Source organism: Cryptomeria japonica, chromosome 9 (genome assembly GCF_030272615.1).
Source record: "Cryptomeria japonica chromosome 9, Sugi_1.0, whole genome shotgun sequence".
NCBI lineage: Eukaryota > Viridiplantae > Streptophyta > Pinopsida > Cupressales > Cupressaceae > Cryptomeria > Cryptomeria japonica.
Genome location: NC_081413.1, coordinates 537,132,223 through 537,146,902, shown reverse-complemented (window position 1 = coordinate 537,146,902; position 14,680 = coordinate 537,132,223). Strand labels below are relative to the sequence as shown.

General features: G+C 35.1%; 1 protein-coding gene across 2 annotated transcripts in view; it reads left to right on the top strand.

Annotated features, from left to right (window-relative positions):
• The window catches only part of LOC131077102 (coiled-coil domain-containing protein SCD2), a 114,328-nt gene that overhangs the window by 77,247 nt on the left and 22,401 nt on the right, over positions 1 to 14,680 (top strand). The window contains exon 13 of one of the 2 annotated variants that reach the window (XR_009113544.2): positions 4,234 to 4,348. The exons of the other annotated variant lie outside the window; for it this stretch is intronic. The gene's annotated coding sequence lies outside the window, so the exon portion shown is untranslated. The remainder of the gene's footprint in view (positions 1 to 4,233; positions 4,349 to 14,680) is intronic. 2 annotated transcript variants of the gene reach the window in all.

The following is a 14,680-nucleotide window of genomic DNA, read 5'->3' as shown; positions in this document are numbered from 1 at the left end:
GACTAAAATGGTGATGTAGAGGCTCTCTTGATGGGTCTTTTTGAGCAGATCCGAGAGACTGTCAACAAATTAAAGGTCATCCCACCCTTAGCTGGCTGTGTATCTTAAGCCAAAAATCTAACCTTAGAACTCACAACCCCATGGGCTATGACATCTCTAATTAAAGGTCCTTGTGCAACATTGATTGTCTCCACACCAGAAGCATGAACGACTACAAAAGGGTTGGAGGAAGCACACACATCATTGGATGCAACCTTAGATGAAAAAGATTGGCCACATTCAGGAGAAAAAGAGGGCACACTAGTTGAATTAGGGCACAACCCCAACAAAAGTGTGGATACAGATCCCATACCATTCACACTGGGACCACCACCATTACCTCCAAAACGTTGAGGGCTTGATGGGATAATGAAGCTCTGATTTGCGAGAGAAAGAGGTTGTGAAGTTTGGCATGGAGCACACACAGAAGCTGAATTTTTCGGCATCATGGGAGCTATTTATTTTATAAATATAAACTTTCAATAATAAAGAGTATAATATATGGCAACATATCTTGTCAATTGCTCGGATAAAATGGAAAGCAAAAATGCTAATTGCTAAGATTCGAACCAACTCATGTCAACTTAGATGCGAAACTGGAACATGGATGATACCTAAAGAGGAGTGAGCAGATAGAAGATGTAGATATTGCACTCAAGGAGTGGTGAAGACAGAATGGCATTACATCATGGAGTGTCCAGCTTATAAGGATATTCGGATCAACTATATTGAGATGCTAAATGTAAACAACTTGAGCAATTTGTTTGAAGAGGAAAATATAACAAGAGTTGCAGATTTCTTGATCAAGTTACATAGTAGAAGATCCAAGATGTAGAAGGAAAATGAGGTTTAGCAGGCACAGTGTTTTGGGCTTTGCATGCTTTTCTTTGTTGGCTACGCGTGGGTCCCATAGGCTGTTTGGACTCGTGGACGTTATTAAAAGCATTCTTTTATCCAATGGTTTTAATATTATTATTATATATAGTAGTTTATTAAATTATTTATATTTATTATTTATAATTATAGTATTGATAAGTATATGAATTCAAAATTAGTGTTAAGTTAAGTTAATAAGTAATATTATAAAATAGTGAAATAAAATATTTTTAAAATTTAAATAATTATATTATATATTAATTTGTAGTTTATATTATAACAATAATATAAAACTATAAATTAAAAATTTGTATCTGTTGTACTTATACAACATTTTTAAACCTTATATTTATTTTTTAATTTATAGGCTTCAAACTTAAAATGAAAAGTCTTAAACTAAAATTAAAAATAAATATATTATAATTAAACTAATTTTTAATAAAAAATAATATATATTGGTTTTAAATCTATTAAATAACATATAAATTTTAAAGTTTGACTTTATTGTTCAATAATGCTTTTCGAACTTGTTGTAGAGAGAATAAAGGAAACTGGTACTAGCTCCATTGGTCAACCCACCTTCAAAAACCTACCCAAGTTCACATTTATGGAGGCATGCACAAATGATATAAAACTGGAGGTGGTGGGACATTTGTTTGTATATGTAGTGTCTTCAATCAAAAGAACACTAGCTTGTACAATCAGGTGAAAGCACATTTCTATGCCATTTCCAACATGGGAGTCAAAGGATGAATAGAAAAGAATGGTAAGGGTGTGACGCGCCGTCAAATAGTAAAATATGTTAAAGAGCTAGAGGTAGTAGATGCAAGAGTTGCTTGTACTATAGAGCATCCTTAGAGGAGAGGAAGGGGATCATGGAGGCCTCATCGCTTCTCCATCTCATGGTTTCTTCCTTGATGTTGTAGTAGAGAGCCACCCATTTTTGAGATGGAATAAACAAGAGTCTGCTAATGTGAAGAGAATCAAGGGGCTATTAGAGATTGCATTTCTTAGAGCAAATTGTAGCAAGATGTCTATGCAAATGGTTTGGCATTCAATTTTGTTCAATAATCATGTTGAAAAGATATGTTGAGAAAAGTAAATGAGGCTCCACAATAATACAAAGGGCCGAGTTATCAAAAAGTGTGCAACACCTTACTAGCAAAGGAGGTACACAATATAGACACTTAATTTGCTTCCATTAAGAATCCATGGAAATGAAAATGGGTGTCCATTTTTAGAAATTGATTGTTAATCATTGTGATCATGGTGTCTCCTATAAGGACAATGTTTTTTAAAGTCAAGAATTTTGAGAGGCAAGTGAAGGATGCACAATTTATTGTTGACATCCTTATACAGTGCATTTAGGAAGGGTCCTCAAAATGTTGTCGAAGTTGTAATAGCCAATGCATAGAATTGTAGAGCAATGGGTAGATTGGTTCAGACATGGTTTTCACGTATATTTTGGATACCTTGTGCTGTCCACTTGCTCAACTTCATGCCACAAAAGTTGGGTAGAAAAATAGATTGGATCGAACAAGTCTATTTTGAGGCCAAAGAGATCCAAATGTTCATCATAAATCACCGCATGTCGTAGGCCAATTCTAGATCTTTCTTACAATTGGAATTGCTAATGGTAATTGAAACAGTTAAATTTTTTAAAACTTACTTAATTTTAGGCCACTTTAGTTATTACTAAACTACTTTTTTTCTTTTAAGTATACTTTCTGCTTTGTTTTTAATGTTTGATTTTTGAATAGGTTGTTGAGATTTGATTTGCATCGAACTCAATTGTCTTGAGATGACTTGTGACGGTGCAGGAGCAACATTCTAGCATGATTATTAGCCAAAGTTGGTCATAATAGTGAGAGTGCAACAAATGTAAATCATATAATCCTAGATGATACTTGGTAGGACCGAGTGGAATATCTTCTTAGTTACACCAAGCCCATCATGAGTATGATTTGTTTTATTGACATGGATAAGCGATGTTTTGGAGAGGTGTATGATGGCATCAACTTAATGATTGAGAATATGAAATCAATCGTAAATGAAAAAGAGCATGGTCCTCAAGGTACTTTCTTTTAAAAGGTGCATACAATTTGTGTTGAGCGGCAAAACAAAATGATCACCCCACGACATTTTATTGCATTTGCATTGACTCCCAAATTTTATAGTGATGAGATTCTAGCTATGCTGTCGAGAGTGCCACTATACAAAGGTGGAGACGTTAGTGAAGGGTATAGGAAACCACTTACTAAACTCTTCTTTGGTCTTAAAAGGCAAGATTTAGTTACAATTGAGTTTGTAGCTCCAATGGTCAAATTGATTTTACTCTTCATTACAAGTATAGGAAGGATGCTCACGCTTGGTGGTACCTCAATGGCCATGTTTCACCAACCTCCAAACTCGTGCACTCAATTTTATTGGAAGCTTCTTAATTTTGATTGCACTGTCTAAATTTGAATTGTTTATAATTTTAAAAATAATAAAATTATTACTTTCAAATTTAAATTTTGATATAAAATTTTATTACTGTAACTCTCACTTAGCTTCATAGGTTGCTAGTTCCTTTTCATTTGAGTGGAATTGGAGTAGATACTCCATCCACCCAATGAAATGAAACCGATTGGCAACAAGTAATGCATAAGAGCTAGTTTATGTGCATTTTAACTTGCACCTTTTTACTCACAAACATGATGAGTACGAGGAAGCTAGTCTAAGTGCATTTTAACTTGCACCTTTTTACTCACAAACATGACGAGTACGAGGAAGTGGGCATGGAGTTGTAGGTTGTTGATCTAGAGTGAACTGATTTGGATATTTCAGTTGCCACACACTCTTCACTTTTTGCGGAGTTAGATACCCAACATACTTCTACAGTGAATGAATTGGGTTGTATGTGGTTCTTCTAATCTACTTGCATCATATAATGTCAATGATGATGCTAATGTTAGTCTTCTTGGTGACCCATATGATGCTGATTACTAATTGAATAATTTTAATATTGAACCAATGAACAATGAATTCACAATACCTCATGAATTGATATTGAATTAGTATATTGAATTTCAAATTTGTAATATTTATGGCAGTTTTGTTTAGCATATACATGATATGTAGTATTCTGAATTTGATTCCCATTTTTAGGTTGCAAATATGTATATAATATATATTTATAATTTTTTTTTTTTTTTTTAACAAATGCGTATAGCCCCCCAATTTTTTTCTGCCATACCAGCATACCCTATTGACATACTTGTACCTGATTCTGATTTTGATTCGGATACTTATTTTTTCCCCTTTTCGTGTGTGCAGGTCCTATGCCTTTTCCCCATGGATCCTAAATTTTCACGGATCTTTTTCAAGGCTTCTTCACTCCAATATTCAGATGGGAGGTTATTCAGTCTAATCCAATGAGGGAATCTTTTTGGTTTGTGACTTAATGGATCAAAGTTTGCTTCCCAATCTAATTTATAAAAGCAAAACCCTTTGAAAAACAAAGGGTCTCCATATAATATTTCCTGCTTTAAACTATTATCAATGCATTCCAAAAGGAAGAAATTTCCAGCTATGGGTTTAGCCCTTACCTGTTCGGAAAATTGCAACACTATCCATTCCAAACTCTTTTCTTTCAGGGCCTCCTTGCCTGGCCAATTGATGAACAAACCACGAGCTTTGAGAAGTTCTCTACGTGGATTAAGGATCTTTTCTGGAATAACCATAACTCTTCGTTTATGGTCTGCAGGCTCAAAAGCTTTTCCCTGGGGATCTTTTGGGATTCATCTGAGATTAGCCTTCTTGGGATCATCCCTCTCAAAACGCCCAGATCTTCTCCTTGGATCTTGATTTGAAAAATTCAAATTGCTTTTTTTAGGAATGAGGGCTCTTTTCTTCTAGGGTTCCATTTTTGGGAATTCTTCCCACGACTATGTGAGTCGTCAACTCTCCGCCTATGCCAGCCTTCCTGCCGATTTGGTTTTAGAGATCTCCCCCTAGGTTTGCCAAGAGGAACACAATTTGCTCCAGTGGCGACTGATGGAACAGAGTGAATGTTTCCTGGCAGGGCACAAAACCTACCATTTTGCCATTTTTCACTCTGGAGTCCTGGTTCCATTCGATCATTTGTATCACAAATAGATTTTGACACTCGACATTATTATTTTTTAGCTATAAAGTTTAATATATATCATGACATTTGAGTTTGACTAATATTTGACTATTAATATGGTGGTGTATTTACTATTTTGCTATGTTATTTGACTATTAATATGGTCGTGTATTTTGAACTTAATTACTGCTGCAAATATGTATATATTTCTGATTTTTATTTGTTTTTGTATTGACGAACCCCAAAAAACCCAACCCCCAAAACTTTTTGACCAAACCTATCAGTTGAACCCAAACCCAAACCATTAATTAAGCACAAGATCAATGATACAACAAACAATGCTGGAGTTATTTTGGTCTTGCAAGGTTCCTAGGGGTGTTGTGGAGTCACCAATCGACCCCAACAAATGACCCATATGATATTTTTTGATTAATGATCAACGACGGCTGATAGTTGACACTTGACATTATTTTTTTTTAACTTGAAGTTTAATATATATCATGACATTCGAGTTTGACAAATATTGGACTGTTAATATGGTGGTGTATTTACTATTTTGCTATGTTATTTGACTATCAATATGGTGGTGTATTTTGAACTTAATTACTGCTGCAAATATGTATATATTTTTGTATTGACAAACCCAAAGCAAACCCAACCCCCAAAAACTTTTTGACGAAATCCATGAATCGAACCATTGAACCCAAACCAGTATTTTAGCACAAGATCAATGATACAACAAACAGTTCTGACTTATGTGAGACAAAATTCAATTTCTGCATGCTGCTACAAACAAGTATTATTCTTGTAATCAGCTGAACTATCAGTTGGATTCTCTCTTAAGTGCTTGCGTTGGTAAATTAGTTGCATAGAATCAAAGCAAACATAAAACTAGATAGACACAATGAATTGCCCTCGAGAAACCAATGTGAGAACCTTCCAGAAGAGTGAAGTTAGGCTTCCTCATGTCTAGTTTCATCTTGCAAGTTTTACAAGTTAGTTGCTCAATTTAAGCCTTAAATATATTGGAGCCTTTAGTAGCACCTCTACAATGCTCTGCAAGCTTGCCTTGTAGATTACTTGCTTGTTTAACATTTTTGTCTGCTGCTCTCTGATTTGTAGTCACCTCCTACCTCAAGATTCACTCGGATTGACTCTCAGCATTGCTTGAATATTGTTGAATGCATTTACTTGACCCCCAAGGGGTACATTTATGCTAAAGTATGAGCAATATATTGCATAAAGGATTCTTACCTCCAACACAAATACATGGAAGAAGCATCAATTGAACTTCTTTTTTCGATGCATGGTTCTTCTATTTTATGATGCATCTGACTCCACTTGTTGAGCTTGTCTATTTCTGTCTTTATGAGGTTAAAATCATGCGTTGAACTGTTCATTAGTCTCATGAACTTTGAAGTGTATTCGGTAATATTGGCCAACTAATTCATGATGATTTTCAGGATTCAATTTCGGTTATCAACAGCAACTATTTGATTGGGGCTTTGGGACTTTCAACATTCTGAGAGGAATAACTTATTTAACATTTTTAGGGTTTCTTCCACTCAAACACATTATAACACCAGTGAATTGTAATTGATCAACCATACCAGTTGTTTCATAGGTTCTGCTTTTGCTTTGTATTTTCTTACTTTCATTTGCATTCTACATCTGGAGCTCTCTTTCTTTTTTGGCTTGGTGTATAGTGTTAGGTTCCTCCAAACCTTTACTTAAAACTTGGAAGAATTCATTGCCCCATTCAATTTATGACCCATTGGGAAGATATCCTCTTCTGGTAGGGACCCGTGTTGTCCTTTTCTTTCTCTATCATATGACTAGTGTTTTCTCTTATCTCCATCTGGCTTCAGATTGGCTGTGAATCAGATTGATAATTAAGCTGGTGTTGCCTTGGTGATCTTTGTTAGATCGTACAAACATGTCCATATTGAATAGAAATAAAATTTCCACAAGCAAAGAGAGAACACCAATATGTAGAGGTTTTAAAAGACATCAACTAAAAGTATACAAAATGGAATTAGAATAAATCGGATGAAATGGAGAGAGGTATTGCCTCTGTTTATACATCATTTATGCATTTGGCAAAAGGATAGGCCTACTCAATAATGGCTCTAACCTTATTGTAATAATAAACTGTGCCTTACACTTGTAGGCCACTTAATAATACAAGCAGATTTGCCAACATATGTTGGCTCCACAGACATGATACATGGGATACAGATTAGATGAAAAACTCCCAAAGGTTTACTACAAGAATCAGTAACTTGATTAGACCTGAGAAGATTTGTTTTACATCTTCTAACAATCACATTAGTGATGGGTTTGAGCCTTTGACTATATTATTTTGCATTTGGACAAAATTCATTATCACTTTGAAAGGGTGTTGGCTTATTGATTGGTGTGGCTGGCTGCCCCATAGCTATTTTTTTGCCTTGCGGACTTTAAAAGTTATTCTATTCTATACTATATTACCTTGGTATCAAGTGAAGAATTGATCGTGGTAGAGATATTTGAGCTCTTTTTTTTGTTTATTTTGAAATTATCTTTGGTCTTTGTGCATCTTTTGGGATTTCCTTGAGGGGTTTGGCTTATTCTGCAATCTACTGGTTTTAGTCATTCTATTCTGAGCTGCTATTGTTCAAGATAGGAAAAACATCTGAAGAGAAGAGTCCCAACATCACTTACCTAAAGGCATAAGGAGGTTCTGAGGTTCATAGCTTTAATAGTTGCTTAGGTAGATCCACCTGATGAAGCTGGAGCAAAGTATTGTAACCTAGTTCCACAGTTTTTGCTGCTACTTCCTATGTCATGTGGATTGCTTGTCCCGTTCACAACTTATTTGTGTGTTAATGGTTTTTTCTTTCAATCTCTATGGATCTGTTTTCTCAAAGGTATTCTTTAGGAGTTGATCTTTTATCTTTCAATGGCCTTCCGTCCATTTCCTGGGCTGAAGATCCCAGCGTCTTCTCTTGCTATTCTACATGTTAACTATATACTCGTCTATTTGGTCATTCATTTACTTTGAAGATTTGATAGCTTCCTTTATGCCACCTTCTGCCTCTGCCCCTTCTCCCTCTAGAAACTATGTATAGAAAATTAAAATAGTCGTAGTATGCTCCAAGTGCTAAAAGCAAGAGACTAAACATATCCCAAGGAACATGCTAATTTACATGAGTATGTAAAACCTTCGTTCTCAAGTTGCATAGTCTCTAGAGTGCTATATTGTTTGATGTTTCTAGAATCAACTTCATTTGTAAAATATTGTCCAAATACTTTATAAATGATGTTGAATCCAAAATAATCAAAGACTAAGTTGCTGGTTCAGGTATGGGTGCCAGTACGGGAATCAAAACCTATGATGGTACGACAATATTTTTCCTTGGGTATATATATGTGTGTGTGTAGTTCAAAATTATAAATTTAATTATAAGTAGAACAGTGATACTCATAATCTGACAATTACCAATAGATAATAAATAGAATATTTAAATACCTCATATTCATAATTTGTAAAAAAGAAAATACTCAAGTTTGAAAACGTCATTACACAATGAAAATTCAAATTACAATCAATATCTAATTGTCTTCGTATTCTTCTTCATCAAAAGCATCAAGGTCAACATTTGGTTCAGTTTTGTTTGATCCACAATCAGCTGCATTGCCACTTCCACTAGGTGCATCAAGTGTGGAAGCTGCCTCATCCATAGAGACTTTGGCAAGCTGTTCCATTATAGCATCTAAATAAACACACTCGGGTTAGATCCCAATTCTTTGTCACAACCTCATTGTATTCAGGTCTCTTATGTGACAAGATACCAAATCCTCTACTATTTTAACACCCAAATGATCGTGTTTGACTGAGTGGATGAAGGAGTATGTACTCTAATTCTGCTCAGTTGAAGAAGAATTTGCAACCTGTTAAGTTTGCATTCAAAGTTTAGTATTTAATTTTATAAATTCAAAACTTTCAACATAAATTATAAAATTATAATATTATAAAATATAATATATAGTATATTAGCATTGAATGAAAAACGAGAAAAATAAAAAATTAAAAGATATATACTTTGAAGAGTATTTTAATTCGAAGAGGCTGCAAGTAAATGGAGCCTTATCTTGTAGATACCACCACTCATCAGTACATTTCCTATCTTTGTCTAGAAGAGCAGAAACATAATTATTTTTTGAAGATATGAAGTGGCCAAATTTGCTCAAGACAGTATTTTCGATATCCCTATTTGGAAATATTTTTCTAAATTCATCTTTACAGCCAAAACCAACCTAACCATCCCTATAAGGTGGCACCCTCATTGACAATGAAAGTACCTCTTTGCTATAATACTTTACCTGTTGGGTTATGTTCCTACTGGGTCATGTGCCTTGGCTTTTGTTATTGTTTTTATTTTCTCCACCATGGAGCCCATGGCATCATAAATTTGACCCGAACATGGGCAATTAGTATCAACATACTTAATAATGCTCATGGTGGGGTTTGTGAAATTCAAAACATATAACACACGAACCCACTACACATCATTTAGGATCTATGCTTTTACTTTTTGGGCTCTTTCTGTGCTTGAGTGCATCTCTACACTCCATAGGTTGTTAACTTGTTGATGAGCATAGAACATACGACTTTTTACACTTTCACAAATTTTAGGATGATTGTGTGAGATGCAAATCAAGTTTCAACAACCTAACATGGTATAAAAGAATACATGTCACACATCAACAATAAAAAATTAAAATTAGAAAATAAAATTTAAATGACCTTCAACAACTCCAACTTGGAGAAGTTCCTAAACATGCCTTGTGACATATGATGATTAGTCACAAACCTTTGGATCTCCTCGTCTTCCTTGTAGATTTTCTTGACCCACTTAATTTGTGTGCCAATCTTTTGCAATATCAAATTGTGTGAGTGGATTGCATATGGTGTCCAAAAACTCTGACTATATCTACCGTCCACTATAGACCCAGCTGCCATACAATTCTTAGCATTGTTCATTATGACTTTGTACCATTTTCAGGCCCCACCATTTCAATGGATTTTATGAGGGTATTGGTAATGAAACTTGCATCTCTTACTCACAATCCACTACGTTCAAAAACATCTTCCCTTTAAGGGACAGTGCTACAACATTGATCAATGGTCTATTTTTGCAAACTTTCCATGCATCAAAAATGAGGGACACATCTGTTTTGGGCCATTTATCCTTTTTTGATTATTCTCAATGATGTTTCTACAAAAAGTTTTTGCTTTGCCAATAAGGTGGTTCAACACTTTTTATACCAAGGACTAATATAATCAAGAGTTGTATTGCAAACAGTCTTAAGGATATCTCACCAATAAGGTTATTTAACAATGTTGAAAGGAACCCCATTGCGATAAATGCAACGAGCAATGCTTTGATCTAAACTTCCCTCACTTCATTTTTGAAAGCCTTGTCCAATGGGCCACTTTTTTGTGAAACTGAAACATTCTTTCCTTTAGAAGATGGTGGTATTGGCTCAAAAAGATGTGGAAGAGCCTTTGATCTATTACTTGCCCTATTGGCATCCTCTTGTTCTTTATTATAAGTGAATATTTGTTTTGAGAAGCCTCTAGGAGGTTTTGGCAAGCTTCTCTTGGCAAGAGGATGTGCAAGAAGAGCCTTTGATCTATTACTTGCCCAGATGGCATCCTCTTGTTCTTTGATATATGTCGATATTTATTGCTTTGGCAACCCTTTTTTATTTGGCCTAGGACAAGCTCTTGTTCCTTGTAAAGGAATGGCACAAGGTCATCTTTCACTCGAAAATATGAGCTCTTATACTCCTTTCCACATTGGCTACAATGCCAAAGAAAATCTCCACCACCAGAAAGTTGTTAAATCGTTGTTGTATGTGGCCAAAGAGGTGACGTTGTATCAACATCAAAATAACTCTCTGCATTTTGGGCAACCGGACTAGAACTTCGAGCCACTCTATATGAACTTAAAATTAAAAAAAAAAACATTACAAATTAACAACACTACAATTGAATATATATTTTTTTAAATTGACATTATAACCCCTTATCATGCATGAAAAGTTAAAAATAAATAAATCAAAACTTACTAAAAAAACAAAAAAAAACACTTGAAATATCTTGAAAAAAAATATTGAAAACTCAGAAAAATTGAAAGATTTACTTACCTTTGATGGCTAAACCTTCCTTGCACAGTGTTTCCTATCCTTTTGGTGTAGTTCTTCTTACTCCTTTGTGGCCCCCACCTTCGAAGAAAAATGAAGCAACCTTCAAAACCCAACAATAGAAGCTAGGAGGAAAAAATGCTCTTTTTGGTTTGTCAAATGAGTAGCAAACACCAAATAAAGTTGTTTTAGGGAAATGATGCATTAAGGGGAGTGTAAGAATATAAAATGTTTTCTTTAAGATTCCAAACTGAAATTGTATTCAATTTGCTGATTTTGTTTCCAATTCTGTCTTTGGCCAGCAAAGAGGTTTTGTTTGATTTTTGTTTTCTTTTTTGATGTTTTTCTGATTTTTTTGTGTTTTTGACTTTGAATGAATATTGAATGCAAAAAATGCAAGGAAGCAAATTGACTGAAAAATAATTCCAGAATTCTGTATTTTACAACAGCAAACTATAATTTCAAATAAGAGTGCTTAATTCACCAGGAAGAGACAAATATCATACTAGGAGTCCAACGCCTAGCCTGGAAGTGTACTTTTTGTTGATAGGTCTCACAAAAATGACAATATGGTGACATCCAGGTTGTGACAATACTTCCAATGAGGTTTATTTGCATCCACTAGAATTATCAAAAGCAATTATTGAAGAATTAAGTAAATCTGCTACTAGTTCTACCAGGCTCCCAGGCAAGACCATTGAATTTGCCCTGTAATCCTCAAGGAATTGCTCACACTGCTCATATAAGTCTAAGAAAGTCCGATAAAACAATTTTAATTTGCTGATTGCTAACACTAACAATGGATTTCTTTCAATTTTCAACCCCTTATTGCTGCTAATCTATTTAATCAACACTGCTGATGACATCATGATGGTACGATCAGCAAAGGAGGACCACGTGGGGCTTGAAAATGATATTTGCTGCCCTCAATTACCTCCAATAACTGATCTCCTTGTTGTAGCAGGTCTGTAAATGCTGATAAAGACTGAATTTTAAAGCCCAAATAGGAATTCTGAGTGAATTCCTCTGAAATATGGGCTGGGGTTTCGTCCAAGCTTGCCTGGAATTGAAGAGTTTTTGTTCTCCAACACCTGGATGTTGCTGATCTGATCTCAGAGCTGCAATTTCCCTGAAGAGAGATGAAAAAATGAACAAATGGAATGACAAATGTGTTGATTGTAATTAGGGAATGACGGATTCCAATTGCCTTGGGCAACATTGGAATCCGCCCAAAGGGCTGGCCCCTTTCTTCAACGTGTAGGGCTGGGCCCTAAACCTCACGGCACTATTTAATTCCTCACGCCACACTCAAGGTGCTCCCCAAAATAGGGCCGATCCTATTCCATTAAGGCATCTTGCTAAAAGGAAAAATAATAAATAAAAATAAATTGTAAAGCAAGCCGACATATCTAAAGACCTTGCTCCTCATATAAATAAATGACAACTTCACATTATCATTCACTCACTCAATCATTCCATGCGAATTATACATCGGCCTAAAATGCGAAGTTTGAAGAAGTAATATTGGCGATTTATATGTCATAAAAGGCACTAACACCAAGTGCAAATACCATCATAAGGAGGGTGAATTGTTCTAGATTCAAGGAGCTAAGGTTGTAGTCCAGTCTCAGGTAAAGGTGCAGACTCAAGATACAATAAAGTGCAGACCTAGGGTGTGGACCTGATTGATGCTTGTTGTGTTAAATGGGGCAGGCTTGATGCTTATGAAAGAGCAGACTTGTTGAAGACTTTATCAGCCCTATGTGCAATCATCTTCAAGTACTTGAGATAAGTGTTGTAATCTTCATATGAATATAATCCACAATCAGATCTGAGGATCTTTTCTGGTTGGGTTTTTCCTCCTAGGAGGTTTTCCCAGGGTAACCGTGTCTTGTTCTTATTTTTGTTCATTTCTATGTTACGCCTAAATCTAGAAAACTCTAAATCTTTCATCTAATCAATTTAGTTAGAAACTAAATTCTGGTTTTCTGAGTTTATATTAATCTGAAAGTGTTAAAATTAACAAAATGATTGCCGTACACATTCCTTTATGCTTCTCCAAAACTCAACGCCCAAATTAGGGCTCCAATATGTCAAGATGCCAAACAATATTCTCTCAACTTGGGTGCCTAGCTTGAGGGTTATAATTCATCATTGATGGGGCCACTTTTTAATTAAAGTTCATTCACCTTTTTGCCTAGATAGGTGTGCATAAGGGGTAAACTATATATTTTATCATTGACAACTTAATTAACCCCTTTCATAAAGTTACTTTATAAAATATGTCTAATTTTAGAAAAAGTAACTTTGTAATGAAATATTATAAAGTTTACATAATATTGTAATGAAATAGTATAAATCCCCTTGGTTAGCCAATCATCTCCTAACGTATAAATTTGCTGGAGATGGCTAACAGGCAAATCCATGCTCTTGAGTGGCAACTAGTGGAGAGGGGACATTATTTTTGGCATCCTAAGTTGTGGGTATGCCTAGTGTACTGCTTTGATGCTTGGAGTTTGCTGTCCAGGTGGTACCCTAGGCATACCTAGGAGTAGTCCAGTATCAGACCTGAATCTGTACCATACCAGTATGCATGTGAGGGCCAAGCTAGAGGTATCGGTAACTTAGCCTAAAGACAATGTAAAACCTTGTGTTTTCTCTATTGTGAGTCTTAGCTATCACCATGGTCACTAGCAATTTCTAGTGTAGAGAGGACCCCTTTCCTTTGCCTGCATGATCTTGTGACTATATATATATATATATATATATATATATATATATACAGATGTACTCTCATTCATTTAGTCTTGTAACCTGATTTGAAATGACTTCCCTGTCCTTGTCCCCATTTCCTAATCCCACTTGTTTGGTTGACAATGACTTTCTTTCAGAAATGAATATTTGTGCAGGTCTAGATTAAACAGGAAATCATAAATGACATGGAAAGCCATGGTTAGATCAGTCTTGTCATCAAAATTGGGAAGATAATCGAATAGAAAGTAGGAGAAATAAAAATTGAGGCTTGAAATTGGAAAATTTCAGAATAGCTATAGATTAGATGATTTTAATAGGGTCTTTACATTTATAACTTAATCTGTACTGGAGTGGGAGGGTTGGCAAGGAAAAGGAGCTGTTAGACATAGATTGGGAGAATCTACCACATCTTGTCGGATCAAGCCCGTGGAGCATGAGATTAGAATGATAGCATGTAGACTAGTGATAATATGTATGGTCATGTCCCATCCTTTAGATATAAATATATTGTAAGATGTAATCACCTGAAGACAGTATTACGATAATAGATAGTTTCTACTTCTTGTTAATGGTTATTTATTGTAATCTACTGTAAATACTTAGTTAGCTGTTAGTTTTCTGTTAGCCAGAATAGAATGTTTCTATTCTTCACGATCGTTTCCTAAGGAAACATCGTCTCTCATCTTGTATATAATGATCTCTTGATCT